Source organism: Dermacentor andersoni, chromosome 6 (assembly GCF_023375885.2).
Source record: "Dermacentor andersoni chromosome 6, qqDerAnde1_hic_scaffold, whole genome shotgun sequence".
In the NCBI taxonomy this organism is placed as follows: domain Eukaryota; kingdom Metazoa; phylum Arthropoda; class Arachnida; order Ixodida; family Ixodidae; genus Dermacentor; species Dermacentor andersoni.
In genome coordinates, this window is record NC_092819.1 from 89710405 (window position 1) to 89738266 (window position 27862).

The following is a 27862-nucleotide window of genomic DNA, read 5'->3' on the forward strand; positions in this document are numbered from 1 at the left end:
TCTGTGAGCGGGAACTCAGAATTAATATCACATCAGCCTAGGCAGTGGCATAACTTTCAGTTCCGCCAGAGAGCAGATAGGATTGTCCATGACTGTGAATAAATTGTAGTCGTCCAACATGCCCTCGTCGCTCGCAAAACAATCTTGAGCAAAATTAAAATAATTGAAATGTTTATTTCCGACTCAGCTAATGCAACTCGATCTCGAGAAATTTTTTCCTTGCAAATATGTAAGCTTGTCGTATTGACAGGTGTAATCTGAATTTCTCAGGTTTCCTACAGATGTAGAATTTCAGGAATGATTAGGATGTCTTCTTTCACTTTCTCCTGTTCAGTGGCCCATCATCAGGGTCGAGTGAATATGCATTACTAGGAATCAAGCAGTTATCTCCCCTATCATAAGAGACATTTGAAAACACAAACGTGGAAGCAGCAAAATATTTTAGGCAAATTTTATTGATCTCTACGAAACACTGTTCGCAGAAGAATAAATGATGCTATGCCCGCGGTATATTACAGAGGAAGGACAAACGTTCGCATCAATTCGCAGTGGTTTTATGAGGAATGAACACATATCGCCTTTCATAACGACTACTATCCCAATTACAAATATCACTCTCATAAGGGGTGTACTTAGTGCGATGTCCGCACAAGTATTCATATTCTCTGATGCAATTGGTCATTGTCGAATTACGGTAATATTCCCAGACGTGCAATTCACATTTTATTTCACCTGTAAAAAGCGGAGACAGTGCAGACATATATTTTGTTCTTGAATAGCAAGGAACTTATAATTAAAAATTGGGCAAAGTAGCCTTGCTTAGGTACCATTTTATGGCTTCTTTACTAGAACCTTTTTCTTCCAGACAAGCAGCAGCATTAAATTCACACTTTTTGATTACGCATTCTATGCGTAAACGTTAGTTAACGGCTATTCCACTGGTCATCACCTTCGTACTTCATTAATATATTGCAGCAACAAACTCAGACATGCGTAACTGAAAATTGGGAGTTATGCAAATCACTAATTATTAAACAGAGTATTCGACTTGATCTCGACTTGGTGCAAGGAATAGCAAATGTGAATTAACACTACTATATGCATGTCCTTTACACCAAAAAAGAAGCTTTCTGAATTTTCTTGCACTCTCGGTGGAACTTGCCTGAATAATGTAAATCACTATAAATAAACGAGGTTTCTAATTTCCTTCTGGCCTCTCATGAAATTTACACGTTGATATTATTACCTCAGTCACATTACGGAAACTTCTTTTTCTTAGACAATGTTTACGCCTTGCACCGAAGCACACCAGGCTACTAGCCTATAAAACTTTCGTTCGCTACGTCTTTGAATACGCTAACACATCAAGTAACATATCAAAATTAGAAAAAGTGCAAACAAAAACTGTACGATTTAACATTAATAAATACAGGACCTGTGACTCCCCTACAAACGCTTTAGCTGATGCAGGCCTTAAAACTCCATCTGTTAGGGCTAAACAAGCCTGCTTGAAATTCATCTACCGACTAACGCACGCCAGTTATAATATAGATCGAGCTAAGTGCATTACTTTGTCTACATCACGTCATTCGCGAAAAATACACACATCTACACTAAACTAGTACAGTGTTCAGAATGACACGCTCAAGTTCTCACTTTTCGCACGTGCGGTGAAAGAATGGAACCTTCTGAACTCAGAGATAGTTTCCTCGGCTTCACTTTCAGTTTTCATCAACCAACTGGAGACATCAAACACAGAAGACGCCACTTAACAAACCCGCATATCTTCTCTATAATACCTGTTTATTGCACATAAAAGTGCATTTCAACCTACAAACTGTGATCACTTCTGCTATGCTGTCGGTATAACTTCTCTAATATTACATGGGTCATTTATCGCTAGCTTTATGTAAATTCTACTAATAGTATATTTGTTATTGTGTGACGTTATCATACTAACCAAAAGCTTTGTATTTCACATCGTCATTGGTGATTATTGCTGAAATTAAATAGCCTTTTTCCTATTTTTCTCTTTTACTCGACCATGTAGCTTGAGCTGTTCTTTTTTTCTGTGTATATATTTTGTAAAACTGTCTGATATCACGCCCACCTACTTCTGTCTCACTAAGACTGGTAGTGTCATCAATGAATAAACGATCAAAAACCTACACACGCATTCCGTTCAAAATATGTAATTATAGAAGCATTACCTTCTTTTTATGGGACTGCTCATTTCTTTTTTGATGCCGAATGAAATGTTTTTTTTTTAACTCACAGGCAATATCTTTCTTTACCAGCATATGGATAAATAAATGTTGAAACAAATGCAGAACTATGCTTTGGGGACTTCGTTTGATGTACATTTTGAATACTCTTTAACACGCTAGCTTTTATAACTAGGTTGAAGCGAGCGGCCCAATCTTATTATAGGCGGGAGGCGGACGATGTTAGTCACAGCCGAACTCGCAAACTAAATTATAATTTACACGCTTACTTCTATGCAGGCTTGCATACGGGGCGCAAACCTCTCATCAATGAGCCAAACCCCTTATAATATGTAGATTTTACGGTTAGTGTCGTGAATAACCCTTGCTGATGAAAAAAAAAAAAAATGCCGTGAAGCTTCTCAAGCTCCGTCTAGCGGCAATGTACTGTGAAGCTCAGCCGACAAACCTTATTGTCAAAGCACACGTGTCCTTATATAGGGCCCAAAATATACTGAGAATAACAAGGAAACTATTTGTTGTTTCCAGAACAAAACATTGGCCGTTTTGCAGAAATCGCAACGTATGAATGCTTATTAGAAAACATGCCGTAAAGCCAGCGAGCGTCAGTCTAGCTGCTAAGTGCCAAGGTGTTCTTGGTTAGAAAATGTGAACTCAATGCACATAAACAAAAAAATATAATATATTAACAGTTAGAATAATTTTTTTTTTGCTCTTAAGTAACTATGTCCATCTAATGCAATCACAGTGTATAAATATAGAATGGTCAGCTTGATTTCTGCGGCGCATATCGTTTCTCGGCGCATATCGCTCGTGCAAACTCAAGTTAACTTGCTAAACGACCGCACGAAATTGGTCCTAACTGAAATGTTTACCTTGTACAACAACGATGAGCAAAACGACAACAAGGTAAAAGCGGAAGCCAATGTTTCGACCAGTTCACTTGTTTTTGTTTTTTTTTTAAGGCCTTGAGAAAACACAAGCCGGGACATTGGTTCCCGCATTTACCCAGTTCTGGTTTTGCTCATCGTCTTGAATTTCCACCTCCTACGTTCCCCGTGTTTGCGCTTGTACAACAAGTAATTCCTTTTATGTGTCGTTGAGAAATGTCTTTAATGATCGGGGAGTTATTGCGAACTCATGAAATTCCATAAATTCGAGTAATGGACTGCTTATAGAGGTACAACAAAGTACAGTGCCTGCGAATGTATTCAGAATTCTCTTCTACTTAAATTGTCCTATGTGACTTTCTCGTGCAGTGTACTCTTCAATAGTCCTGTATGTTGAATTGAAGGTTCTTTACTACATTATTCCAGCACTTAAATGGCAATTGTAGATAAATAAATTGGATTATTTGTGTGAAATGTTTTAAAATGCGACTTTCGCCATTTTTATGTGGCCTTCATAGCTAATTACAATATTGTTGTAAGGCAGAACAGCCTCCACATAGAGAAGGAGAGCGTAAATCATTGTAATCTTACATTCTTTGTCTGAGAACGTTATCACAGCGCATTTGTCTATGGAGTCATAGTATTGGAAAGTGTAAGTTCGCCCATTCTTGTACCCTGTAAGAGAATGAGCGAACATTCTGTACCGTGGCTTTTTATGGCAAGCGAGCATTCCAATATAAATAAAACTGTGACGATAAAGTGTCGAATATACTGTATTTCCTCTGTGAACAGCTGTCTTACAATACCAGATCACATGTTAGGAGACATTACTCAAATGCTGCACAGTTTTTGAATGACAGCAAGTCAGAAGGGTTTGCGAAACCGAGAATAGTGCTAGAGTGTCCCTAAGGCTTTTTTCAGACGTATACGAACCTACTGAGGCAGCAACGTGCTTTTTCAAGTTCCTTAGTCAGTAACTTGAATATAATAACAATATTGTCTCAAAAAAACTATTTTAACGCAATTTCAGCTACTAGAATAAGAAAACTCACATTTATAACATGCTGTAAAGAAGCTTACTGTTTCAGCAGTGTTTTGCTTCAATTTCAAACATTGTCAGCCAATCTCTGGACTTTCACAATTGAAAATATTCCTAGTAAATCATTTCACGTAGAACAATTTTGTCACTTGACCATGTGAATAAAGTATAACACAACGAATCACAATATCTAACGCCTCCTCTACCTCGCCTTTGCATTTCAAATTGGGCTGCACAGAAAAAAGCAATCTTTTACGTCGTCTGAATTACCGAAATTGTCAAAGAAATTTAGTAAGCTCCCTTCATAAATTTGTAATACGCAGATAAATTTTTGAGAGTGACGATATAAGAATACTTGCAAACATAAGAGAAGTTCGGCTCACATTGAATAGTGGTAGCAGTATATCCTTGTGTGCAGCCTTCACCAACAGCGAGCCTAACTTAGCGCATAATACTCGGCTTGTTCGCTATCTACCGTTGCTTGAAGCTGGTCAACTCCTGCCAACACGTGTACTACATATGGAATTTAGGGTCTACTAAATGCCAGATTAAATGCATTCGTTCTGGAAAAGATAGTACGTATTGTAGAACATTGAAAGTATTTTCAAAGCCTAGTGGCCATTTCTCACGAAGCGAAGTTTCGTATACAGCATGGTATCGGGATCGGTGTCTCAAACATTTAATAAAAGCTGTTGCCTGTACCTAGTCTCTATTTCTAGCAGCAATGCCCAGCTGTATAAATTAACGTTCTTAATAAATGTACTCTTATCCTGATTGGTAGTTACACTGATGACCTCTTCCATTGTACGTTATTATGTGAAATGAGAAGGCAGAATACAAAACCTAACATTTGGATTCTAAAGCACTGAAGTTATCAGCTAAAAAGTGATAATTAAAAGCCTTAAATAACCTTTTGTCAGTTATATCACAAATATTAGGACGCAGAAGTACAAAACCCGTAACGAAACGCAGAAAGGAACTACAAAACAAAAAGTGCGGAAGAGAAGCAGAATCACCCGGTTGAATGTACGACTATTTCTAATAAAGATCTACACTGCAATTCGGCTAAAGGATGCCAATATTGAGGAATAATGCCCAGGCTGTGCGAGGAGACAAAATACCTGCAGGAAGAAAACCAGAGAAACAACAAGAAGTTTAAGCGATAAAAATTCATCAGCGCGTTCCCTCTGTGAAGAAGGACGAGCAGCGAAGCTAATTAATTATGGGGTTTTACGTGCCAAAACCACTTTCTGATTATGAGGCACGCCGTAGTGGAGGGCTCCGGGAATTTCGACCACCTGGGGTTCTTTAACGTGCACCTAAATCTAAGTACACGGGTGTTTTCGCATTTCGCCCCCATCGAAATGCGGCCGCCGTGGCCGGGATTCGATCCCGCGACCTCGTGCTCAGCAGCCCAACACCATAGCCAGTGAGCAACCACGGCGGGTAGCAGCGAAGCTGCTTCAAACTCCAAACTCGTAAAACGAGGCATCACTAAGGCATGTTCGCGAGCTCGTGTGGGTCCCGGCTCACTCGCAAGTGGAAGGCAACGCACTCGCCGACCACTATGCCCGAGAACTGTCAATCCGGGCCGAGGACGAGCCAGAGCTACCGCACCCCGTGACAAGCTACAAAGAAATCACGCAAATGTACAGAAGCGGCAGATGTAGGCTTCCCCGTCCGCATCCGCAACTCAGCCGACAGCAGCAAACGATCCTGCGACGCACGCAAGCGGGGTCGCTAGCGCATCCCGTGCTCTTGCACAAGATGTTCCCAACAGCGCATGACACTTCATGCCCTTTTTGCAGACGGTCAAAAGGCACTCTAGCACACATCATTGCAGAGTGCACTAAGCTCAAGAACCCCCCACCATCCCTACCCCCCACCCTCCCCAGCCCCAACCCCCCCGAGCGATGGGAGACCTTGTTGTCCAGCCCCGACCTACCGACCCAGCTCGCGCTGGCGGCTAGGGGCCAGGAACTGCTGGACGCATATGGGACCTGCGAATAAGGTTCCACCCCATCTGGTGCCAGCGCGCACCAACCGCCACTAAGCGCTCAGTTCAAAAGTTGATTCTCTCTCTCTCAAGCGTTCGAGTGAGCACTCTGTTAAACAGAGCTTTTCCGCAGAAGTTAACAGAATAACATCATCAGGCTACCCGACCAGCGTGTTGTGCAGTGTTGCTAGTGACCTTGTAAAATAGTTAAAGAACGTCGGAAAACAAACTAGGCAGCCACCGCCTTCGAGATCTAGACTTGCCGTCATTCCTTACGTACACTATGTTTGCCGTAACGTTATGAAAATTGCGGCCAAGGCAGGAGTGAAGCTTGTGTGCAATGTCCCTAATATACATAGTGGGTTGTGCAAAATACTCAACAAGGTGGATACTGTCGCGCGTAAAAGTTGCGATAAAAATCATGTTCGTGGCTTCATTTGATGTACAACGCAGGTCATCTATAAAATCCCGCTTGATTGTAAACGTTGCTATACCGGGTAAACGGGGAAGTGTAATAATGATCGCCTGCGCGAGCATGCCGCTTCACAAAAAGAAAACCTGTACAGTCATCTGGATGCCCACTCTAACACGTGTGGTGGAACCCCGATCGTTAATTAGTGCCACATAATGGGAAGATATAGTGAAAAGCGCGCACGGAAAATCTTTGAGGCATTTTGAATGTTCCAAACTGGCGACGTGTGTGTCAGTTCTGCGTCCCTCACGCTATCAGCAAAAGAGCTGGATGATATCCGTGGCTGACGCTTATCCTTCTTTTTCTGTTCTTTATGTCACATTCAATGATGTCTCTATATGCTACTCCTGCAAATAAAGCATTTGGTTGCTAGTCAGCGCTCTGCCATGTGCTCTTTACTCACGTCCTGTGTCGCGCTGTTTGTGTTTTTCATTCTAGAGTTTACAGAACTTCTCTCGCTTTACTTGCATTCTACTTTTGCTGACGGGAAGGCGACGTATATATCCAGAATAAAGGCATTTGCATTTACTAGTGCATTACTCCTGGGTTAGGCGATATTTATTTGGCTGCGCGTGACAGGAAACTAAGAAACGCTTTTGAAGGCCACCAAGTCACTAGAGTATTGAGATACGTCGGTAATTTTTCAGTGCTTCTATATAGCGAGGACAATTTCTTTTATTTTGCCGTGGCTAATGTTATGACCGCGTTTTGTAAATGTCTTGCGTCATTGTTACTAACACATGAGCTAGCTATCAGTGTTTTTATTAGGTTTTTATACCTTGTTGTGTACATACCCTCTCATCATATATGTTGGTCGTGTGAACCAAGGAGCAGCAAACCTGTCCTTTCATACCAATTGGCAAATTCAAAGCTTGTTAACAGGGCGATTATCCGCTCTTGCTTGCTTAACGCACTGCAAAAATCATGCCATCCCAAATGGGAAACCAGCTTCACAAACCAGGTAGCTCGCCTCAGGAGCTCCTGGTATCCATCGAAGCTCTTGGTTGCAGAACGTTTAATAAAGGTAAAAAAGGCGCACGGATGCACCAACGAATGACCATCTTGTCAACCTAACCTAACCTAACCTAACCTAACCAAATGAGTACTCAGCACCATGTTCTGTTCAGGGTGGGTGATTGAAAATATTGCACATAACGCTTTCGAGTGCTTACACTATTTCGTCGTCCCCGTAAGCAACTTCGCTCGTGAAACATTTCCTGCACTTCTACCACAGCTTCCTGTCTGCTTAGTCAAACTCTATCGTAGCCTTCGTGTGACGTACAGTACTTTTACAACAGTACGCATACTTACTAAGGCTGCTGAAACACGCATATAACACTCTTTGAAATTTCACACATCTGTATTTCAACAAATACTGTTTTCGATTATATTAGCAAAGCTGGAAATATGATTGTAGAACATTTAGTTTTTCAGTAGACCGGAGAACAAAACTACGCTTTTCGTTTACCGCCTCTCGTAAGGAAGAAACTGAATATCATACATTGTATTCGAAAAGGCCCAATTGCCTCCTAGGCACCTTAATATCTCAACATATATGCATACCATTGCCCATTCTCTCCAAGTAAAAAGTCGCTGCCATATTTATTTTTAACAGGAAAGAAAGAGAACTTTCTACTAGTTTATTATAAGACCTTTAAGCATGCAGAACACAGCTGTTTTGTTTTATCCTTGTGAGTTAGCCTCTAAATAACTGAGACACCCAATTATTCACCCACACAACACCCTTACAGTGCACCCTTTTCCTTTCCATTTAGAATGAGTGCACGCTTTAGTTTCGCCAGGATGACAGCCAAACACGCAAAGAAAGTTTACAAGAAGCCTTGGTCGCATTAACCGCTTCGCTGTATAAGTCAGGGTTCAAATCATACTTACTTTCAAACCATACGTAACATTTCGAGTGCCTAACTCAGTCCTGACAGCGATGAGAAACGCACTGACTACGCTGAAGCAGCGGCATCTGTTACGGATGTTGTGAGGCCCCCTAAATATTGACTGTTGCGGCAAAAAAAATTATATTAGTGATTCAGTAGGGTCCTCTTGAAAGTAAAGTTTTTAAGAAATCACACATGCTCTTTTGCCTACTTCTGGGAAAGCACGGTCGTCTCTAGGGTTAACAAGAAGTATTTTTCCGTAGAACTGTACCTTGCTGATGAGTTTTGGTTCCAGAACTTACTTCTTGCTCAGTAAAAGGACACCACGGCGCTGCAAAGGTAAGGGAGAAACAGCCCGAAGGTATTGCTTACGTACGAATAAACATTTCATTAATTCAGTGCCACAGAACCAATACATTGTTGCACATTTTGTGTTGCAAAAGAAATTATATCATGCTTCTTGTTTTGTGTGTCGTCATATCTACACATGTTATCGTTTTTTTATTTGGTTCACGAATTATCTCCTTTAACTTGTAGCATCTGGTATATCCTTAAACTAGTGAAGTGTCATATTAGTGGTTGCATCTACTCTTTCACGGCAACTTTTCTGCACAGCATACTTCCTACACAGCATAGTGATGCACCTGCGAGCACTTCATGAATGTGCTATTTCAGAACGACTGCAATGAGAGAGCGATTTTCAAAGAAACTTGGTAGCCTGTGAAATTAAAGCATGAGTGAGGAAACGGCACGAACTGTGTAGTATTTTTGCACGTTCAGGGCTATATGGCAAAAAAAGGAATATCAAATGCACAGTCAGACAGACAAGCAAGGACGTTGATAAGCTTTCAACCAAAAGTTATAACGCAATAATGTGAGCTTGAAGCACTCACTTCGTATTAGTGGTAGTCTTCCGAAGAACTGCTGTACGGTATGCAGTGAAGATTAGGAAAAAGGACAGGGAAGGAATATAATCTTAAGCGACATATTTAAACAATACAATACGCCGATAGCAGCAATGCATAGTGGTGTATATTGAAAATTTCAAGTAATCTACAAGGGAGCCCTGAGAAATTTCACGAAAAAGCATGCCAGTAACACTCGTATTCCCTTTACTCATCTCTGAATACTGCTTATTCTTATAGCCTGCCCATTTATATATTTTTCTTCTAACACGGCGCTAACATTGCCTAATAATGTTGGATATCTAGTATAAATATTAAACCAGATTAGGTCAGTCATGATAACTACCATGTGCGTCCAAAGTTTTTTGACAGCTATATTGAGCCACCTAAAACATGTCATTTTTGAAAAAGCACGGATATTACTTTTGTGCGCTTCAAATTAAAAAAAGCAACAAGAAATGCGGTTAAAATATGGAAAATTCCCCCTTTAATCACAACATAAGCCCTAAATGCTTGGGGACAAGGCCCATGACCGCAAAAAAATAGTCATCGGGAAGTTCGGACCAATTTTTCACGAGTGAACACTTGAGCCACTGTAAGTTGTGGTTTGAAAGAGGGGAGGGTGAGGGTGAGGTGGGCCTTGTTCTCCGAGTACGCTGAAACAGCATAGTTTATTGGATTGAGGGAAGGTGAGTTTGACGGCCAATCCTAGGAGCATTTTCCTACACTGCTCCTGCACTGTCCTGACTTCTTGGAAGGTTGCAGACTTTCTTTCAAAGACAAAAATTTTGTTTCGAATGTTCTTAATGTTTCAGGAGTGCAATTTCGTTTTCAGGATGTCCTCCCGGCAAATATGCTTGTTCAATCTCGTCTTTTCTGGAGTAAAAACAAGTTCTGACTTTTCATAGAAAGTGCGGGCTGCCAAACCAACACTTACTTTGGATTACCAGACCTCCACATAATTTTCCCTGCTTGTTGTTCTCCTAAACACTTCAACCCGCAGTCCTATCATTTTGTCTGTTCGCACTTCGCTGTATTGAGATTTTTTTCTTGTTGGCGATCATATTGCGGCAATTGCGTATCGCAGCAAAGCGACACGCAGGCTGTCGGCATTTTTCGCCGCCATACCTGTCGCAAGTTTTTCTGTCAGAGCGTTAAAGTTTTGCATCTTGTAGCTTTTCATGCCCACGACATCGTGTGATGTTCGTCGCACCAATGCCTCATTGATTTTCAAATCTTGCCAATTTTGCGCATGCTTAGCTGAGATGCGTTAGTTGTCTTCTCCGAACTAGGGACACCACCCACTTCGTTTCCTGTCACCCAACTTTCTGTGCTCAAGGAAGCGATTGATGGTATTATGCACAGTGCACCACGCAACACGAAGATTCTTCCAGATCACAAAAGTCACGACGATACTGCTGACAAGATCAAGAACTGCTGCTAAATACTATGGTACCATTTTCCTGAAAAGCGAAAATGGGTCTCAGTCATTTCGCAAGAAACAAAAAAATGCGCATAATAAAGAAACTACTAAAAGAAACACATGATCTGCAGAAAAGGGGCATTCATTAAGGATTTGTCGCAAACTTTTATTGGACTGAATTTTCTTTTTACTGTATACCATATATGCCTTTGCTTTTTGTATGTGCTTCTAAAAAATGTATATAATGTTCGTTTGACGTTGCTGATATTTGCTTACAATAAACATAAATGAAGCTGCGTGATAGCTGAGTGGTTAGACCGCTCTACTCCCAAATCCACATTGCTTCGCTCTCATGGGTTCGAAGCACAGTGAAGGCGGTTCTGCTGAATATTCTTTTATTGTGACAACAATTATATGGACACTGTACGGACATTTTGTCGCACCCGTTGTCTTCGCCTTGATGTTCCGTATAATGTGCAAAGGTGATAACACCGTTGCCACACGCCGTATGTTGTATGCGCGAGCTAAAGCGTGTCAGGGTGATCCGACGGTCGCGGCTCAATCTCTCGCGCGCAAGGGAGGAAAGCGGGCAGGAAGTGGGCCGTCTTCGATCGTGTGCAAGCGACCGGGGAATGGGAAGGGGCATGATTACACGGAGGGGAGGTGGCATGGAAGTAGCACAGGGAGGCGCCATGGGTGGTCGCGTGTGGTCGCGCGGACTCTTATCTTGAAAGTGATCTGCTTCGTGTTTCTATGATCACGTGGTCACTACACCCCCTCCTCCTAGGTTAGTCAAATGGATGAACTGGGCCAAGTTCCGAAAGCAGCGAGTAGAACAGAGAGGGGAAGAGAACATCGGCGATATTGAGGCATGGATGGAGACGCTCAATAACAACATGAACAAGGTGACACAGACGGTCGCATCCGAAGTCCAGTTTGAATAGATCGACAGCCGACTAGCGCACCTCTGGGAAGCCAAAACATCCCTACATACCAGATTGAAGAAGCAAAGGCACAACCGAAAGCTTCGTAAGAAGGTCGCACACAACAATCGCCAGCTAAAAGAGCATTTCCGGACTTTAAGCCGCCAACAGTGGTATGACATCTGCAACGCAGTCGATGGGCAGCTCCACAGTGGCAGCACGCGGCATCTCCTTTGTCACCTCTTGGGGTAAACGCAGGGCAAGTCTGCTCAGCGAGCAAACCTGCAACGCCTTTTGCACAAGGAATGGGCTACCACGAGTGATCAACAGCTGCTGACCCGCCTGCTAGGCAAGTACTTCCCTCAACGAGCAGATGTTCAACACGGAGATTACACTGAAGAGACAAACGTGACACTCGATGAAGAATTTCACGAGTCCGAGATCCGCGCAGCTCTCCACGACCTTAATGGCAAATAAGCACCTGGTACCGACAATGTTACGAATAAGACTCTACGAAACCTCGATGATACCTCGATAACCGCTCTTACGGCATACGTCAACAAATGCTGGCGAGCACGTCGCGTTCCAGAGGCGTGGAAACGCTCTAAGGCAGTCCTGATATCGAAGCAAGGCAAGCCGTCCAGCCTCGATCACTTGCGGCCCATTTCCCTCACCTCCGGCGTTGGCAAGGGGTTGCAGCACGCGTTCCTCTCCCGCATCAACCGCCACCTCGAGGACACTGGAGCCCACCCACCCACTATGGTGACCTTCCGGTCACACCTCTCCCCTCAAGACGTCATGCTCCACCTCTACCACCAGATTATCAACGACCCAACTAGCGGCAACCGGGCCATCCTCGGCCTAGATCTGGAAAACGCATTTGACAATGTAGCACATGCAGCAATCCTGAGCCGAATAAACAAGCTCGACATGGGCGAGCGAAGCTACAACTACATCAGAGACTTCCTATCGCACCGCACAGTCATCCTGGAGGTCGACAGCATGACATCCGACGAACATGCACTTGGGAGCACTGGGACTCCTCAAGGATCGGTCATATCCCCGCTCCTTTTCAACCTTGTGATGCTGCGCCTCACGGCCTACCTCGACGAGATTGACAGCCTCCATCACGCCTTCTATGCAAATGACATCACCCTGTGGGTCGACAGGGGCAGTGACGGTCAGATAGAATCCAACTTACAAGCAGCGGTCTCTGCAGTCGAAACCTACCTCCGAGACACAGGTCTCCGACTATCTCCACTCAAATCGGAGCTACTCCTCTACCGCCCGCGCCGCCGGCCCAAGCCTACAGGTGAATCGCGCGAATGTGTCGAAATAATCCTCCATACGTAAGACGGCTCCTGTATTCCCCGAGTCCCGAAGATACGCATCCTCGGCATGCATATGGCAGCCAACGGGCCAAACATAGAAGCTATCCGCAAAATCGAAGGCGAGGTTACAGCGGCTACCCGCCTGATCAAATGTATTACAAACCAGCACACGGGCATGAAGGAGGACAGCGTCATGCGCCTCACATACTCTTTCGCAATCAGTCAAATTACTTATGTGGCTACCTTCCACAACTGGAATGTCACCGAAAGGGAGAAAATCAACACCCTTATAGGCAAGACTTACAAGATAGTCCTTGGTCTACCGGAGTCCACAAGCACTGCTCGTCTACTACGGCTGGGGGTATTCAACACGCTTGAGGAAATCGTGGATGCGCAAAAAGCTTCACAACTCAAACGCATGTCCCTGACAGACACGGTCCAGTACATCCTGCAGAAACTCGGCTTCAATTACCACGTCCAACACGGTCAGAAACAGGTCATTCCACCCGACCTCAGCGACGTGCTGATCATTGCCCCTATCCCTCAAAACGTGCACCCCGATTAGAATCTAGGCCGACGCCAGGCCCTTGCCAAGGCACTGCTGCGCTCCTTGGGTGGGAAGAGGACTACGCGCTTCGTAGACGCGGCAGAATGCACACGCCAACACCGGTTCATGCCGGTAGTCGAAGACGTTAACTCCCGGCTTACGCACGCGTCTTGTGTCGCAACGGAATAACCAGAAACAGCGGAAGAGGTAGCGATTGCGCTTGCGCTTACCAACCCCCTCTGCGAAAGGGTGCTTAGTGACTCACAATCCGCAGTTCGCAACTACGCGCGGGGGCGCATTTCCTCCGAGGCTCTCCAGATCCTAAGCAAGGCTGGTCGACAGCACTTCGATAACACTGTAGTGATGTGGTTCCCAGCGCACGTCGCCACCCCCACCGACGAGGGCTTCCCTAACTTGAATGAGGTAGCACAGCGATCTGCGCGAGAACTGACCCGCCGCGCAGAAGCGGAGACCGCCTCTTCGAGTTTGGGACTCCTGGTTCAAAACGCGCGAGAACGCTTGGTCAGATATAATGACATCACCAAGCACTACCAGCTAGGCAGGCGGTTATTGCCCCACCCCCCCTCGTCACCCCAAACACCAAACTGAAACGTCGCCAGGCAGTCATCTGGCGACAACTGCAGACACAAACCTTTCCCAGTCCGGTTCGATTGTGGCACATTTTCGCTGCGCAATATCCGAATGCTGTTTGTAAGTTATGTAAGGAAACTCGAGCAACGCTCTCACACATGTTGTAGGAGTGTCGTGTTATATCAGCTACGACGGCAGTAGCTTCAGAGGCTCTTGCGTCGAAGTGGGCCGGAGCTCTGCGCAGCTCCAACCTTAAGACGCAAGGTTGGCTGTCCAGCAGGCCCGAGAGGCGGCGACGAGGTAAGGCCTTGAAGTCCCCTCATGGGAGACCGCTCGTGATAACACAAAACATTCTGCTGTGGCTGCAGGTTAAACGGTTGAATTGGCGGTGGTTGGTTCGAGGCCAGAGCGTAGAAAGGATTGTTTATATCCTGGAAAACGAATCGTAATGGCAGCTAGAATTTTCCTTTATGAAACCTTATGTTACAAGTATTGGGTCGACTATCACGTGGTGTCAGACATTTCAGAGGCTCAGAGGTGACCGCTAAGCAGGCCTTTGTCTATGAAATGAAAGCACATATACCCCGTATGAACCATTCGCCCATTTCGAAAGGTTTGAATTATCTTAAATATAAGAACTTTTGTTTATTTTCTTCTTTGCGACCTGTCTTGCACGTCTTTTTACTGCCCTAAATATTATAATGCCTTCGGGTCTTCAAGGTGATAAGTGAAAAGGTGATCATTATCATGAATAAACTTTATTGGTATGAGCAAGCAAACATTCCTTATTCAACGAGGCTATCTGAGCATAGTCCACCAGCGGTAGTTGGTCGATCGTCACGGTTCGAGTTCGACAGATGGACCTTCCACGGGTCACCTGTTGTTGCGTGCGTTGGCATTGTGTTCTCCGCACCTCCATGGTCTCAGACCTTCTGATGTGCGGCGCTGGGGACGTCGCGGAACTTCCAAGTAAATAAGTTCAGCGTGGACGAGATTCGGTGGAGTAGCGGGCCATGTGCCAAAAAGTTTGTTCCCAGTCTTGTGAAAGTTACCGTTTCTGTTTGCTGAGTCCAGGTTGTGGCGGGGGACAGATATTTACGTTAAGTCCGTGATACCGCAAAATATCAGCATATTTTTTGGGGAACGCCATCCTATCTCTGTGATTCGTCTGGCAGGAAAGTCCGACGAGCATGGTCTCGGGCTGCGGCTTCTGCCATCGCATTCTCTGCCAGGGCTTCGAGCACCGGGGTCCAGAAAATGCATATCTGTGGCAGTTTCTTGGTGGTTTACAATATCCGGACCGGGTGCTTGGAGATTCTTTCATTCTGGTGGTTTATGAAGAGAATGAAAGAGAAGGAAACTCCAACCAATATTTATTTTTAAAACCAGACGCACCGTAGCCTGACCGGTTCCTTCTTGAGGGGTGAAAGGGCGTGAAGCGTAGCAGTGCTTATAGGTGTTTTTAGCTCTTTGACATGCGCCAAGACACTTTTCGTAGACCTTGAGAGTAAATGGCACGAAATATTCCTGAAGAACGATTGACGTAACTCGGCGTATTCTGTATGTGCGACGATTTGAGAAAGAGCCGCCGCCAGTGGTTGTCCTCCTTCCCCAAAACGACGGCGCCATCAAGGTTAACCTGGTGAAAAAAATAAAGTCGCAGTGTTCTGCGAAAGCGCTACGCTCTCTGTTTAGGTGGCTAAGGTCATTCTTGTGTTGTCGAATTCTATCCGGGAAGTTATTAGTCTCGCCGACATACGACATGGGGCATTCGATGCAGGTAATCTTGTGCACATTCACCCACTTGCTACCAGTGTTCCCTTGTCCCAAGCCTCGTCAAGACAGCCGAAAGAATTTGCTCGTACTCACGCCTCCAAAAGGTCGAAAATAAGTCAGTAATCTGTGACCTTTGGATGAACCGTTTTACAAAGGCATTTATACAAGACGCCCTCCACCATCGGAAAGACTACTAAACGGAAGAGGGCAACTGCCAAACCACCCTCGCAACAGCACGGTGTCTAGGTACCATATATACGAAGCTTCCGTGAGACATTGGCCCACGTGCTGCGAAAGGCAGGGATTAAAGTCGACCACAAGCCTCTCTCTGCGGTCGGTAACATCCTGGCTCGCACAAACGAGCACGTTGTTGTGGAAAAGACGTAGGGCATCGTGTACAAGACTACCTGCACCGAATACCCCGCGTCTTACATTGGCTTGACTAAAGATTTCGCACCCGCCGTGGTTGCTCAGTGGCTATGGTGTTGGGCTGCTGAGCACGAGGTCGCGGGATCGAATCCCGGCCACGGCGGCCGCATTTCCATGGGGGCGAAATGCGAAAACACCCGTGTGCTTAGATTTAGGTGCACGGTAAAGAACCCCAGGTGGTCAAAATTTCCGGAGTCCTCCACTACGGCGTGCCTCATAATCAGAAAGTGGTTTTGGCACGTAAAACCCCAAATATTATTATTAAAGATTTCGCGGATAGAATTCGTCAATACAAGAATGACCTTCGCCGCCTAAATAGAGAACGCAGTGCTGTGACAGAACAGTGCCAGGTTTTTTATCACCAGATTATCCGCCACGGCGCTGTCGTTTTAGAGAAAGAAAACAACCCCTAGCGGCGACTCCTATTGAAATCTTAGCACATCTGGAAGACACCGGGAAACAGCAATTGTTCGCGAGGAACACTTCCCATCGTTTCCGTTAAAGGTCTACGGAAAGACTCCGCGGCTGTCAAAGCGCCAAAAACGCATATAAGCACTACTACGCTTCACGCAATCTCACCCCTGACGAATGAGCCGGTCAGGCTTTGATACGTCGGGTTTTAAAGATGAATCCTGGTTGGCCTTCTCTTTAATTGAGTTGTCCCCGACCAGGCAGATATCTGCTGACTGTTGACGTTTCTTTCTGAAGGTGGTATATGAGTGCGTAAGAATTTCTCCCTGCGCCGCAGGTCGTTGCCACGAGGGTTACAAGGTTAGTTCTTCAGCTTTGCCTGTCCTGCGTAAGTATTGCTGCTGCCGTTCTTTTGGTGCCCTAGTCATCGACAATACTGACTGTGTATGCTGCGCTTCCTTGATATTTTGCTGTGTCCAGAGCAAGAACTGCAAAAGAAATCAAATCACTTGATTTCCGCGCCCTAGCAAGACTTATACATGTGACGGCTTTCTCAGCTTACAGCGTGCGTACATGCCGCGGCCTCCTGAATTGAAGATGATGATTTCTTCTTGAGACCGCTGTAGGGATGTGGCATGAGGTGAGTGGTATGATAAATGAACAGAGTGTTATGTAAACGAAGGTATCCAAAGAAACATCATAAACCAAAGACTGCTTATTTTTGTCCTTACACAGCGGCTCATCTTCACCCCTTGTAAATTCGTCATCACCGTCTCCAGCACACTCCCTCCGCATGCGCTGTGATAAATACCTTCATTAGCACGGTCTTTCGAGGCCATGGTCATAAGATGCTGCAAGCTAATGTTGCGGCTTGCGCTGAGAAGCGAGCGATACTGGCAATTCCGTATGAAATAGAAGCATACGTACGCCGTATAAGGCGTTCGCCTTTTTTTTTTTTTTCGCGTGTGGAATGTATTTCAAGCGTAAGCTCTGACCTGCTAATGAAACTGCATATGGCACATGCGGAGCTGCCTACTACTTCAGGAATGATCGTGAGAGCTTCGTGTTCCTTACCATCAACTTTTGCTGCCTTCAGCAGTGGTGCGACGTCCATTCCTTTCCCCTTCGACATCTCCATGTAAACACGGTATGCAGTACAATGAAGTTTGCTATGAGAAAGTAACAGGTGAAATCATTAGACACGAGAAATTTACCAACCCGCAAATATTTAAATTAGGTTAAAAGTCACCACGTAACCATGTAGAGGCAAAATGACAAGACGGGCGTTTTACGAGAACGTTTCCCGACTAGCAGCTATCTGTGACTCTGCTGGCTGATTTAGATGCTTTGTCCACAAACATAAAAAAATGCAACACAATGCAAACGACCTTACTGCAGGCCCACGAATATTGTCCCTCGTGAAAGCTAGGTATTTGACAGAATTGGCGTTTATTTTCGTCCCAATTGCAGATCCGCCACCTTTATTTAATGCGTAAAGCAGTCTCGAGCCCACATTTACCATTCTGACTTGAAATCGTAAAAGGTCACTGCTCTGTACTAATTGGCCCCAGTTTCTGTGGGATGACAATACGAAAGTAATTCACCGCCGATGACCATAATCCCTAATGCGCAATTTCAGCGCCGCTCTAAGTGTGCATCGCGCACTGATCACGTGACTGCGCGCCGGAAGACGTGTGATCACGTGATCGAGCACTCGTGATCACGTGATCGAACACTCTATGTCGGATGCACGGCCAGGCAAAGAGGTCGAGGCCATGGGCCACGCATGTCTCCCCTCTAGCCCAGCTACGGAAGAGGAGAGCGCACATCCCCTCCTCTAACTTGACCATGGCATCCTGTGCACGGTAAAAAAATTTGCCCACATGATAGTTTTCATTATCATGCGTCTTAAGCTATCCATGCTTAAATATTTACTCTGATGTAAGCAATACAGCGACACTTCTTCATTTTTCTCTGGTTGCTACCAGCGAGAGCATAAATGCAACTTGATATGATTATTGTACCCGGCTTCAAACTCTTGTTCATTTTCAAAACCCAGCACAGGGAGCTTTAGAGAACGCTCCTCCCCCCCCCCCCCCCCCCCCCCGTTCCCGCCGAGAGAGAGTCGTCATGCAGGTGTTTCACATGAGGCTGTGGGGCGGCGGCAGTGCTCAATACCACTCATGGCTGATGGCTTGTTTACATCTATGTGTTTGCTAGTTTACAAGTGCTGCACGCCTGCATGAAGCTCTCTATACATTCGATTCGTCTACATTAACTGTGATCACTCTAGTGACAATGATGAACGCGACAGCAGCGTTTCGCTGTGCGAGAAAAGGCTTATACATGACGGTGCGTCTGCCGGCAACTTATGATGTCAGCACATGTTTGTGGTTGTGTGTTCGTGTGGATGGACCTTGACGTATGTGCTTCAGCACACGAAATGCAGCTTATAGGTCCGTGTGGGCGTGCTTGCAACGTCGGGTGTGCTCTGTAAAAGTGGGCCGTAGACAGCAGCATACATTATTTTAGCGACCACGTCCGCGCAAGTCACTGATGAATACCATATCAGCCTTCTTTACAGTGCGGTTTTGCTAGTGGGAAAGACCGCAGTGCAAGCAACACTTTTTGTGTGTTCGTATACAGATATCCTCGACCAAGAAAAACTGTAAGACGCATTGTAAACAATATGCACATCTAACGCACACGTTTTGATTCCAACCAAGAAGCAATGCTTGGACGTTGAGCAAGTAGCCGTATAAAAAATGCATTATTCCACCTTTTTCATATTACGTGGGTAACTATGTGCCATGATCATGTGTAGCAAATTCTTTATATGTTACGACTTCATCGCATAAAGTTAATTTGGTGACGAAGCGCGCACATTTCCATTTTTCACGCCAACTGTAATTGACGTACAAAATTCGGACCCCGAACGTTGGCTGTCCGCGTAGTCCTTTGAACACCGGAACATTTACATGCTAATTTGCAAATTTATGCCATTAAGCTTGTTCTTTTACTGCCCCGAATTGGTGGTTTTGTCTTTTCAACGCATTATTTTATTATCAGTGAGTCTGAACTGGTATGCCACAGCATATGGGTCGTAATTTAGAGAGAATGGAACCAACTTTTTTTTGTTCACCATTCTTTTCAGCAAATCAAATCATTTTTATACTATGACTTAAAGTCCTCAGTCAACAATTACTCATTATTCAACTCTCAACGTACGATTTATTCAAGAAATCTTCTACGGAGAAGTTTTGAAGCCCCGTATTGAGAAATATTCAATTAACTTTTTGAAAAATATGCTGTGGTCCTAGGTTTTGCAGGTTGTCAGGAAAGCGCGCCAAATTTGAAAAGGCAACACGTGACTAAGTGCCTTCGTTCCACAACGTTAGCGCCCTCAAACATGCCGCCAATCGGCGTTGCTCGCAGTCCAAATGCACGAACAGGGCTTAAGCAATGAAGATGAATCAAATATGCGCAAAGGTCATGGCTTCCACTTTTTCTAAGATGTCTACGCAAGGAAGCTAATAGAGCAAAGTAATGAGCGTTGAATAACGCCTGGCAATTCTTTAAACTAGTTTTACTGTAGACAGACAGCTTAAAGGGCTGGGGAAGTTCTGCAGCGGATGTCGATGTATGCAACACAATGGGTGTGGCCATCGAATATCATCTTTGCTTTTTTGGGGGCTTTTTAGTCTCTCGGTGTATTCGGTCTGCGTGCAGCATCGATTATCCGTTGTTAGTATGTATGAGTGCACTAATGTCGCTGCGCGCAAGCCGTAGTCAAGTGGTACTTTATACAAAAGTTGAAACAGCTGCTATCATCGCTAAAAGAAATTATCGGAAGGTACCTCGATAGGCTCTACGACTTCTCCATTGAAGATTTACCGTTTAAGGTGGTTATTTGAGAGTTCGTTTTTAATAATTCTTGTTTAAAGATTTAACTTCATACTAAGAACTCATGCGCTCAAGAGGACAAAGAAAAATACTTAGTTGGCTACATTCTCGTAACACATTCGTGGAATTTTATTGCATGGCACAAGCTGGCTCCAACACCCTGTGTGTTAACGTAAAGAGATGACCACGTGCAAATACTAGTGCCCGAAATGCCATTCTACCTCATTCATGTTGTGTAACTCGCGCATGTCATGTACTTCATGTCATGACATAGATAATCTGATATATATTCTGTTAAAGAAACGTACACGACCATGAGCACATACCTAGCGACCCATAGTAGACAACTTGGGTTTCTGGACCGGTTTATTAGGACGCGCAGATGGACATGCGTACGGAAGGACGCACTGACGGGTGGAAGGACGGACATACAGACGGATGGACGGATGGACGGACGGACGGACGGACAGACAGACAGACAGACAGACAGACAGACAGACAGACAGACAGACAGACAGACAGACAGACAGACAGACAGACAGACAGATTGACGGGTGGATTGACAGACGGACGGACGGACGTACAGATAGATAGATAGATAGATAGATAGATAGATAGATAGATAGATAGATAGATAGATAGATAGATAGATAGATAGATAGATAGATAGATAGATAGATAGATAGATAGATAGATAGATAGATAGATAGATAGATAGATAGATAGATAGATAGATAGATAGATAGATAGATAGATAGATAGATAGATAGATAGATAGATAGATAGATAGATTCAAAGTACATACAGTTGGCGAAGAATGTTTCGCATTGATAATTTAAGTCGTTATCAATGTCTACTCATTGAAGATAGCTTCGGTAAGCTTTGAAGGAGGATTACCTACTTCGGTCGCCATAATCAAACTGTTCGATTAGTGCAATGTGCGTCGGTGAAACAGTAGTTTTCCTGCTATATATGCATTTAGGGTCAGAGTTCTCAATCAAACGAGAATAGCTTCTTCGGAGCAGAAGGACCTTTTCCGGGGTGTTGAAGAACTGTAAGAGAAAAAGGAAAAGGAAGTCTATGTTCGGCCAGACACAGGTATTTACTTAAGGTGTACTGGATATTTTCATATTGTGACAAGAAACAGCTTTCAATTTGGTCAGCACATGCAGGGGCACATTCATGTTACACTTGATAAAAGCCCATGCACAAAGAAACACGTTATACTAGCGTCAATTATACTTTTGCAACTCGACGACCCTCCCGCTTTACTTTCTTATAGTTCTGAAGAGAAAACAATTACTCGAATATTAATGGGTCACGTGCACAGATGCAATCGTTATCGTGTCACGCATGAGGTAAACGAAGTTACATTTAGTCTCTCGCATCGCATTCAGCGAAGCATACCTTGGCAGTGCGTTCGTCGATTCAAGCCGGAGTGGTCGCGTTTAGAGAACTCACTCGAGCATAATAGGTACAATCCGTAAAACTCCAGCTATGCTCATAAGAATTTACAAAACTTACAAATGCTGAATTCCTTGCAAAAATTTGGCAGTTGCCCGGCTATGATATCCCCGTGTTCGACATGTATTGTCCGGATGGAGTGAAGAGACACGGACAGCAAGACAGAGGGATGCGGATTCGCGCTCACCACCTTTGACTACCTCGAGCCTACTTCGAATAGGTAGTGAACACGAGTGCAATGCCGTACCATTGGACTCCCTCTATCTGTACAATGTGTTAAGCGTGTAAACTTTGTAATGAGCGAATAAATGCGCATTCTGCATTTCGGTACCTCATTTCTCCACCTAAGTATGCGTACATCGCTTGCAGCAAGCACACGACATTTTGCATAAACCCCTACTGCTCCCTCTCCGGTACAGCCTCCCCGAAGTTTTCATTTACACCTTATTTAAACGTAACCTTTAGGCTCACATATGAAAATACTGTGCAAATCGGAGGCATTTGGAACTTCAAAGGAGCTTGTCAGGCAGTAAAAAGCTAATGTGGAATTAGACTGAACAAATAACCAATGCGCTTTAATGAATACATGCTTCAATATTACTATATCTATATAAATTATGCACAATAGGATGTCCCCGAACATAAGAAAATGTTCAAAGCTGTAAATTAGTTGCACCTTGCCTATTCATTGCGTTATATGAGTACACGTAATAACAATAAAGAACATGGAAAGATTATGGCTTCCTGCGCTTCATCAATTATGAAAAGTTGAGCACATCTCACGAACTGTGAAATTGAACGTTATGGGAAGCATTTTGTAGGCAACTGGCAATTCAGCATAGCTTGCAAGAGGAGGAGGAGGAGGAGGAGGAGGAGGAAAAAAATAGAGAAGGCAGAAAAGTTAACCATGACATGCGTATGGTTGGCTACCTTATTAGGGGGATTCCTCAAAACAATACTAGGTTGACGAATGTGTTTCTGTAAATCCAGTATTTCTGTGGGTTACGTGAGTACAATGAATAAGAGTTAACTCAGGTATGTGTATGCGTGTGTGGCGACAGCAGCAAGAGGACGATGGCGGTAAAGACGATTCCATATTTTCTACGAACAAGCGAACTGATGTGAACAAGCGACATGGAGGTGAATGCGCAGTTGCTGCCGGAACACAACACCGCCCCCGCTCCCGCCTTGCCTCCCATTCCCCGCGGACTTCCGCGCGATGGAAGACGGCGCATTTGCTTTTCGCTTTCTTCCTTTGCGCGCGCCAGATTGAGCCACGATCGTCGGCTTCCCTCTCGTGATTTCACTCGCACATACAGCATGATACGCTCGGCGACGATACAAAAAAGGCCGGTACGAGCTTTGGAACGAACGAAGAGGCTGCGGCACGATGGTTCTTGGAAATGAAAGCTCGTGGAGAACATTCTTTTCAATTGATGTTTGAACGAACGCAACCACCAAGTGGTTTCCTGGTGCTGTAATACCGGCATCTTCTTACGCGTGTCACCTGGCTCGAGCGCAGATTGAACGCGAGAATCAGAAGAGAGAGTCGTATTACAAAGCCGGAATGACAATGCAACGACCATCACGGCGTCACAAACTCGACCCACGTTGGTAGACAGCTTCGTCTACTGGGTAGGCATAAGCTGTTGTCATGGTGATGTCATGTCGTGCATGCATGCAGGCATGTCAAGATGTACCTCATTCTTGTCATTCATGTTATGTCATTCATGGGAATCATGTTATGGCTCCACATTGACGCCATGACATACATGCCAATCAGTTTATGACAGACATGATATGACATGTCATTAATGTCACACATGCTTCTCATGACTGGCATATATATAATATATTCATCTAAAGGAATGCATTTCATATTATTGAATCCATCATATTCATCTCATTTATGACATTCATGTAAGTCGCATTTTCTAGCAAGTTACATATCAGGATAGCCATGGCATGAATAAGATGACATGGCATCATCACTTGAATTACGGGATCCGCATGTCATGACAGGATTGTCATGATTGACATAAATAATATGAGCTTATGGAGTCATGGTGATATCTTTACTGGATATCTATCAGCATATGTGGGGTGAGACGTGCGTGCATGACATGACAGGATGACATGAAATGACATGCTCATGTGTGCGTTGTCATTAATGGCACGCTATAATGTCATAATGTCGCTATGGCATGCTATGCAATTCATGGCAATCATATGACACACATATCGTGTATGTGATGGCATTTATGTCACGTCACTGATGTGACGTCATGTACGCATGGCATGCCATTCATATCTAGATATATATCGAGTTAAATAATCGACCATGGCAGCATCATGTCATTTATAGCAAATATTACATGTCATGACAAGCATATGATGTCTTTGATCTCATGACACGGCATGCGCTTGCATATCGTGTTATTCTTGTCAGGTCATGCATTCATGTCATTCATATCCTGAATATATTTATCTAAAGGAACGATGACGACAGCTTCATGTGATTTATATCATTTATGTCAGACATACATGCCATCACAAGTAAGTCGTGCCATTGATGTCATGGCATGTCATTCACTTCAAGTATACATACATATCATGCCTCTCCATGCCTATTCTTATAGATTTAATGGGATAGATAGATAGATAGATAGATAGATAGATAGATAGATAGATAGATAGATAGATAGATAGATAGATAGATAGATAGATAGATAGATAGATAGATAGATAGATAGATAGATAGATAGATAGATAGATAGATAGATAGATAGATAGATAGATAGATAGATAGATAGATAGATAGAAAACGCCTGAAGTTTGCAACAAATGCTACGTAATGATAATGTTAAAGCAGTTCCACTTAACATATGAACCTACACGTAATAGTATGTGGCATGAAATTGATTTCACGCCACAATTCCGTTATTCATTGCGCGCAGGCCGAAATAGAACTCCCGCCGCTGTTAGGTTTGCCACTCTCCGACGAATCTTCGGTTTACTACTTGTCCAAGGCGACACCACATTCCTCCGTACGCCTTAACGATCGTGTCCAATTCCTGCGGCGGAATAATCTCAGACGCTGTTGCGCTACTGAAGTACTAAAGCGCCAAACAGACGACACAAGAAGAGACACGGGCGAGCGCTTACTAACAACCGATGCTTTATTGACGGAAACACACAATACATATACGCAAATTTGGCGGCGCAACTCGCGCATTGTCAAAAATCGCATGGTAACCAGGCAAAAGGCGATAGAACGATTGTGAAAGTGACGTTCGTGAAGATGACAGGTGGATGTCACGTGGATTCAGAATTTTTTCTGAATACGCTGAGAATGCTCCGTTCCGTAAGGAATAGAAGGAGGCAGCCACCGATCCCTCAGGCACTGGCTGTAGATTTATTTGCTTGTAATAGAATTTCTGCGTTGCAGTATTACGTTATTCAGCCCTTCTGGCGTATTACTCTGGCACGTATTTTTTTGCTGATTCGGTTTTAGCGGCATGCTTACCTTCTGTTGCGTGTCGTCGCGACCAGCGACCGCGAGCTATGTAAGGGGAAGTGGACCAATCGTAGCCGTCGGCACCACTCTCCTAATCCGGTTATCTATTTTCACTGCGCTGGCTCGGACCCATCGAAGCTCTCTGCACTTGAACGTGCACTTCGCCTCTTGTAAGCCAATTAGATAAGAAAAGGAGCCCAATTATGTAGGCAATTTTATTCGTTTTGAAATCAAACAAAAGCAATCTTCTATAAACAAGGAGATCGTTTGATTGGACTTTTCAGACAAAGCCGCGGGACTGCGCCCGACGCTTGCGTCGGCGGTTACGTATATTTGACATCAGGAGATAGGAATAAAAATGTATTATAACTGTTTTAGATTATAGGGCCATTTCGCTGTTACAGACGGCCGATTTTTCCCTCAACGGGACATTTGACTCTCTTGCATAAAAAATAAATCGTTGCGACATAGGGCTAATCATAATCTTATAATATGAAAATGCTTGGTTTTGCGGCGCGATAGATGTCATGGCAGGTGACAGCGTGTAAGGGTGAAAACGACTGCGAGACGATAAGCTCCGTGCTGAACAGCAACTGCAAATTGATAGGGCAAAGACATCCATATAAAATCACTAATTAGCGCATCACGTAATTCCCTATCAAATTATCAGCGTCAAAAAGTGGCAGGACAAGCATCAATTTGCAAGATCACCTTTTCCATTAACCACACAAGCAGGCCGGTTAGTATCGCGAGCTGTTTTATTTCATCTTTAAGCTCACGTTCGCCAGCAGGGCGTGTAGGGATGGTCTTGCTGGTGACTTTCAGCCCACGACATAGCCTGCCTGCCAGTCCAACTTCCTGCTGGAGTGGGTACCTGGTTACGAGGGAGTCCTGGGTTATGAGCAAGCTCATGTCTTAGTCCGTGAAGCCTCTACACCGACACTCCCTTACCACGGCTGGACACTTACTGCCCGAGGGCGCAGCGGACGGAGCATCCAAATTATTGGCGGGCACGCCAATGTACTGCGCCAGAACGCCCGTTCTCTCTTTCCCCCACACTGTTTTATGTCCTGCATGATGCGTCCCTCATCAGGAAGGCTGAGAAACTGACCTTCTTCATTGATACGATCCAGCACCGCCTTGAACAGCGTCGTGGCCTACCATCCTGCCAGGTGTGCGGGGTTACCCCGACGCTTTCCACACATACTCGATCTTTGATCGAGTATGTTCATCGCCATTGTACCCCACCTCCCACAACGCTACTTGCAAAAGTTGGACTAAGACGCCACGGTACACACCAGCTAACGCTCTGACCTCGCCTAGCTGCTCACATCCTCCATATTCAGGTGGTTGCGCCATGCACGTTGCTCCCGGCACCTGCATGATCGCCAGCATCGCCGCAAATCAATGTTTTCGTTTTCTTTGTCAGAGTCACCACCGCTGCCCCTTCGTCATCTTCGCCTTCGCTTGTTTTCTAGGCGTCGATATACAACACTTGCCATCTCTAGGTAATGCCAAGTACATTTCAATCAAGTCACCGTTATCATGTTCACATGCCTAGTCACTCTGGCGCCTTCACTACAGGACCATAGTGACCGCGCTGCACCAAGCCTGCTTCAGGTGACAAATCCGCAACCGCACAAGGAGAAGCGTCACTGTCAGAACAAACGTGGCATATAATGTAGGACACTCGACTTCGCGTAAGCCGGTAGTAGTCTTCGAGAGCTTTTTTTCTGCAAAATAATAACACGGACGTTCTGAGACCTTCCTACGTCCGTATGCTTTCTTTCGATGTGATTCATCTGACATCCTACCATATGGCATCCTTGGTTTCCTTAGCAAATGACTGTTTAGCCCACTCTTCTACTATTACCGCTGGAGCTACGCGGGACTCTTCAGAAAGTGCTTGTTCCAGAATTTGTCACCTGGTGAATAGTCTGTTCTCAAGTTCTCAGGCTGTAGCTCATCCAGATGACGCGGAAGCTGCATACCGAACATTCATTCCACAGGCGTTTTCTGTGTTGTAGTGTCTGGTGTCGTGTACTCGTTAAACAAAAACAGCAACAGCTGGCAAGGAATACTACCATCAGTCAGTACCTTGAGTTCGAAATTAGTTTCTGCTACCGGG

The 27862-nt window shown here is 44.6% G+C and overlaps 1 long non-coding RNA gene across 1 annotated transcript in view; it reads right to left on the reverse strand.

Moving 5' to 3' along the window:
* Positions 1-425: 425 nt before the first annotated feature.
* The window catches only part of LOC126522550 (uncharacterized), a 33272-nt gene continuing 5835 nt past the window's right edge, over positions 426-27862 (reverse strand). The window contains exons 2-6 of the long non-coding RNA XR_011894957.1: positions 21651-21805; positions 17925-18019; positions 8786-8845; positions 3707-3790; positions 426-732 (exon numbers count right to left, since the gene is read on the reverse strand). This is a non-coding gene — a long non-coding RNA (uncharacterized lncRNA). The remainder of the gene's footprint in view (positions 733-3706; positions 3791-8785; positions 8846-17924; positions 18020-21650; positions 21806-27862) is intronic.